Here is a 5,966-nt window from a genome sequence, read left to right on the forward strand (position 1 = left end):
GGGGAGGGGGTCGACAGCCTCGGTCCCCCTTCGAGCACGGCGCCAGTTATCATGCTTCGAGGGAAGAGAGAGGAGGCTCTGCGAAGGTGGTCGTGGTGGGCGGAGGCGGTCGTAGTGCTGATCGTGGGGGTCGTGCACTTCGCCGCATGTGGAGGTGGCAGCTACTACCGCCATGTGACTCCTTCTCCTGAAGTCGCGGCTTCGATGTTCGTCACAGCAACGGTCTCGTCGAGAATTACGTTAGTTTTCTCCTTTTTTTCCTGTGCCGATATTCAGCTGACCTCTCTCTCTCTCCTTCTCTCTCTCTCTCTCTCTCTCTCTCTCTCTCTCTCTCTCTCTCTCTCTCTCTCTCTCTCTCTCTCTCTCTCTCTCCCACTTCTCTCTACTACTCTTTCTCTCTCTCTCTCTCTCTCCTATCTCCTCTCCTCTCTCTCTCTCTCCTTCTCTCTCTCTCTCTCTCCTTCTCTCTCTCTCTCTCTCTCTCTCTCTCGCTTCTCTCTCTCTCTCTCTTCTCTCTCCTCTCTCTCTCTCTCTCTCTCTCTCTCTCTCTCTCTCTCTCTCTCTCCCTCATCTTCTCTCTCTCTCTCCTCTCTCTCTCTCTCTCTCTCTTCTCTCTCTCTCCATCTCATTCTTTCATTTATCTCCTACCACTATAAGATCTTCATATGATCTTTAATTGTTCTTTTAAAAATTATATGTATATTTATATAATATAATATAATATAATATATATATTTTATTTTTATATATATATATATTTATTTATACATACATACATACACACATGCGCGCACCCCCCCCCCCACACAACACACGCAAAACAAAACACACGCAAACACACACACACACACACACACACACACACACACACACACACACACACACACACACACACACAACACACACACAACATATATCATATATATAATAATAACTATATATATATAATGAAATATACATATATATAAACTGTATTTTTTCCACTTATAATCCACCAATTATATATATAATATGTATAATGATATATATATATATATTATATATATAATATAAATATATATATAAATATATATAATAGAGAGTGTGTGTGTGTGTGTGGTGTGATGTGTGTGTGTGTGTGTGTGTATGAATTTTATGTAGCTGAAGACTCCTCACTTGTCGAAGCCCGCAAGTTACATTTGTGTTTCATCATCTTGGAATGGAAAGAGTTGAAAGTCAGACGGTGCAAATTCAGGAAAATAAGGAGTATGAGGAATTATTTCGTAGCCACAGGAGCGCGCTTCCATCTGGGCAATATGGGAGTTGTGAACAGGGGCAACATTCCAACATTCCGCGCCTCGTGGTTTTATCAGCCTCCCGAAATTTCTGTAACAGTGAAGCGTAGTAAGCTCCTGTAATTATAGTACCTTTGGCCAAGAAATCCATCATCACTACTCCAGACTGTGAATAAGACCTTACCTGCTGAGGATGTGACACGTTTTTTTTTTGACTGGGCCTTAGTTTCTGGATCATAATGATGTTTCATCCTGCACAATTATTTTGTCAAAACAGACCTCCTGGTTTTCTTGGCACACAGATAAAAGAGCTTTGGTATAATGGACTCATTCAAACTTCCGGAAAGGTGTGAGTAGCCTGAGAAGCCAATGAGCAAACAAGAATGATTTTGTTCACAGTCCAACACTAATTTTGAGCTAGCTGACGAACAATTATACTGCGATCTTCCAAAATGACAGTCTCCACTTGGTGATGGTGTCCTCATCAAGAGCAGGAACCGTTTCTACAGATCTCCGACCACACCTAAACTGGCGATGCCAATGTATAACAATGTCATATGATGCTTTCATTTCATCAAAGGTCTGCTTGTGGTGTGCAGCCATTTAGTTATAAAAGTCTGATCACTGCTCATTACTGCAACTTAACCAGTAATGGAAAACATATTATATGTTAATGACTGGAAATAAACACATGACCTATAGAGATGTGTATCATTATATATATGTATCATTATGCCTACTAGGATAAGCGGAAGTGGGTCAGGGGAACACCCGTCGTGTGTATATATATATGTGTGTGTGTGTGTGTGTGGTGGTGTGTGTGTGTAGATATAGATAGATTGATAGATAGGTTAGACATAAATATATAGACATATACATATCTATTTATTCATATATATGTTTATATATACGTATATATATGTATATATATACAGATATATATGTATATATATACATATATGTGTATATATATCTATACATATATATGTATATATATACATATATATATATATATATATATATATATATATATATATATATATATATAAACATATATATATATATAATATATATATATATAATATCTACCCTTGTTTAAAAGGAAAATATAGAGGGTTAAAATAGTATAACAATTTCATCTAGTATCTGTTCCATCTATCCTGCATCTCGATCACTGCCTGCAGACTCTCTCTCTCTCTCTCTCTCCCTTCCCTCTCCCCCCCCTCCCTCCCTCTCTTACTCCCTCCCCCACCTCGAAACTCTGAACTTTGGAGGAAGCAAGATGTATGACATCAAATCAATGATTTTTTTTTATTTTTTTTTTTTAATTTTATTTTTTTTAGAGAAACCTGTTGCGGATAAATGTAAATCCTTAACTAAAATATTTATAATATTTTGACAAATTTCTCAATCCAATTTCTTTCCTGTTGAAGATATTGGTAAAATTATTTCAAATATTGCCATATAAAAATTGTCACCTCCAGACTCATGATGTACCAGTTGATAATGTGGGGAACTGCACACACACACACACACACACACACACACACACACAACACACACACACACACACACACACACACACACACACACACACACACGAATATATATTAGAAGATATGTACACTTGTTACAAAAGAATCTTTACCCTTTCTGAATTAACTATATGATATGACAACAAAGATGGCTGGAAAATGTGCTGTGAGCTCGACCTGATATTGGTATCCCAGCTAGGATCATCACTTTTATTTTTGGGGGGGGAGGGAAGCAGTTGCCCCTCTCTAGACTCTGTTTGCCCTCCACTAGCTTGCCCCCCCTGGACCATAATTTAAAACTTTTTTTTGCTAATGATACCTATATAGATCTAGTTATAGCTTAAAAATGCCGTTAGAATAGCTTATTTTCCTAATTTTTCCTCACTTCACTCACCTGGGTTTTGAAATGTATAATACTTTCAATATTTCGTGTTACAGCCAACATCTTGGCAAACACTGGCAGGTCTAGTGGTAATGATGCCACTACCGCTGCCGTTATTTGGCATCCGTCTGTAGAGCACAGTCGTTCCTATGCTGTAATTGCTTAGATGATGATGATATGACAATTGCGTGTATGATCTTGGGGGAAGTCTCTGTCCATGGCCCCAAAAACTTTTTAAAGAACTGAGATCGAGTTTTTGGGGTGTGGCACATCGTAATCTCGGTGTGTTACCGAAATCACACATTCACAACACCACTCACGTGGATGGGGCTGTTATTCTGGAAAAGATAAAATAGTTCTGGCTCAGGGAACACCATGGCCCTCACCAATGGTAGAAACATCTCGTCCAGGATTTTCCCCGTACATATTTCCGTAAATCGCGGCCCCACATCCCTTGCTCCCAAACCCCCTGCTGGTATACCCAAAAAGCCTTCAGTTTTGACAGTCTGCATGCTGCAAAGTAATGTGAAGTTCCACCATATGTCGTCAGCAGAATAAAAGGGACCTGCATCCCTTGCAGTAGTTATGACTGTTAAAAAAAAAAAAAAACAAGATGAAAATTGTTCACAGTAAGGGGACTTGGCAACTAACTACTGGCTACACCCCTTCTCAAAAGCAGTCAACTGTAAGGGATGTTGTAAATGAATATCAAATAGTTTTAATTAGCTTATCATATTTATGCACTTTAATGCAAGCTTCTATGGTCTTTTCCCTATCACACTGATTTTTTAATTTGAATGTCTTCTTTTCCCCGTCGTGCTCTAGGGGCCCCCTTTTGGCCTTTTCTCTGGGGTTAGTTTTCTTGGGTTCAGTAGATCCACAGAGACATGGTTGTCTTCGAAATACCTAATCTTCTTGATATTTTGGCTCTTGATAGTTCCTCAGAGTAAAGCATAATTATGACACTACGAATGGTCTATGAGGTCTCCACTACTAATATTGTCATAATATGAGGCCCTAGCCATATCAACTGTGAAACATTATTTGAATACATTATAAAGCTTCATTTATTTTGACCCTTGAAAATAATAAATAAGAGCCTTTCCGAATCAATTAGGGATCGTTTCTGTTTTATCTACTCCTGAGTAATGTTACCTTTTTTTTAGTGAGTGTACCTGAATCATTTTAAAGATGCTCCTACTAATTAGTATATGATTACTCAATAACATGACGACATCTCACATTAAGAGGAACTCACTAAACTGATTGGTCATTTTTTCCCTGGTTCCTTACAAGTATTTTAATTTGCTTTCTGAATTAAAAAGTCCAATCCATTTATCACTTTCATTCTACACCCATCCAATTTATCCCTTAATTCTCCCTTTCCCCTTTCTCATTATTGTTTTTCTTTCTCACATAGATGCATCTCTGAGTGCAGAATGAGGGCATGTGAGGCTGCGGGTTGGCAAGAGGTTGACATGCTCTGCCACCTGAAGGACGACGGCCCTACGGCGGAAGCACTGAATCAACCCCTTAACAACATAGACTTTTATTACCCTGTGGAACTTCTAGATAGATTGCCTACCACCCCTGCTGCATCAACCTCTTTGTCGCCAAGCGTATCTACCACCACTTTGGCATCTACAACTGCAGCAACAACTCAAGACCCCACAACAACTCTCACAACTTTAATATCCATGACCCATGAACCTTCAACATCAGCAACCCGACGACCAACAACCCCAGTCCCAACAAGAACTTCAACAACCCCAGGACCTACAACCCCTATACCAACAACGACCTCAACACAACTCCCGAGCCTTCAACGACCTCAACCTCGACAACTCCTGAGCCTTCAACGACCTCAACCTCGACAACTCCTGAGCCTTCAACGACCTCAACCTCAACAACTCCTGAGTCTTCAACGACCTCAACCCAAAAACTACTGGTCTTCAACGATTTAACCTCAACAAATCCTGAGTCTTCAACGACCCCAACCCCGACAACTCCCCCAGCCTTTACGACTCACCTCAACAAATCCTGAGTCTTCAACGACCTCAAACCTTTAACGTCCCGAGCCTTCCCCGACCCAACCTTTGACAACTCCGAGCCTTCAACGCCTCAACCTCGAAAACTCCCGAGTCTTTAAAGACCTAACCCCGACAACTCCCCAGCCTTTAACGACCTAAAATCGACCACTCCGGAGCCCTTTTACGACCTCAACCAAAAAAACCCTGAGTCTTCAACGACCTCAACCTCAACAACTACTGAGCCTTCAACGACCTCAACCTCAACAAAACCCTGATCTTTAACGACCTCACCTCGACAAATCCCGGCTTCAAAGACCCCAACCTCAAAAAACTCCTGAGCTTCAACGCCCCAACCTCAAAGACTCCCGACCTTCCACGCCTCAACCTCGCAACTCCCAGCCTTCCCAAAAGACCTCAACCCCGACAATCTGAGTCTTCACGACCTCAACCCAACGACTCTAGCCCTTTCCCCGCCTCAACCTCAACAAATCCGTCTTCAACGCCCCCAACCTAACAACTCCTGGCCCTTAACGACCTCAACCTCACAATCCGGGGCCTTCAACGACCTCAACCCAAAAAACTCCTGACCTTCAACACCTCAACCAACAAACCCCGAGCCTTTAACGACCCCAACCTCGAAACTCCGAGCTTTGTACCTCAACCTCGACAACTTGAGCCTTCGACTCCTCACTCGACAACCCCGAGCTTCACGACCTAAACCTCCAAACCCAGAGCCTCGACGACA

Source organism: Penaeus monodon, chromosome 26 (assembly GCF_015228065.2).
Source record: "Penaeus monodon isolate SGIC_2016 chromosome 26, NSTDA_Pmon_1, whole genome shotgun sequence".
Classification (NCBI taxonomy): Eukaryota; Metazoa; Arthropoda; class Malacostraca; order Decapoda; family Penaeidae; genus Penaeus; species Penaeus monodon.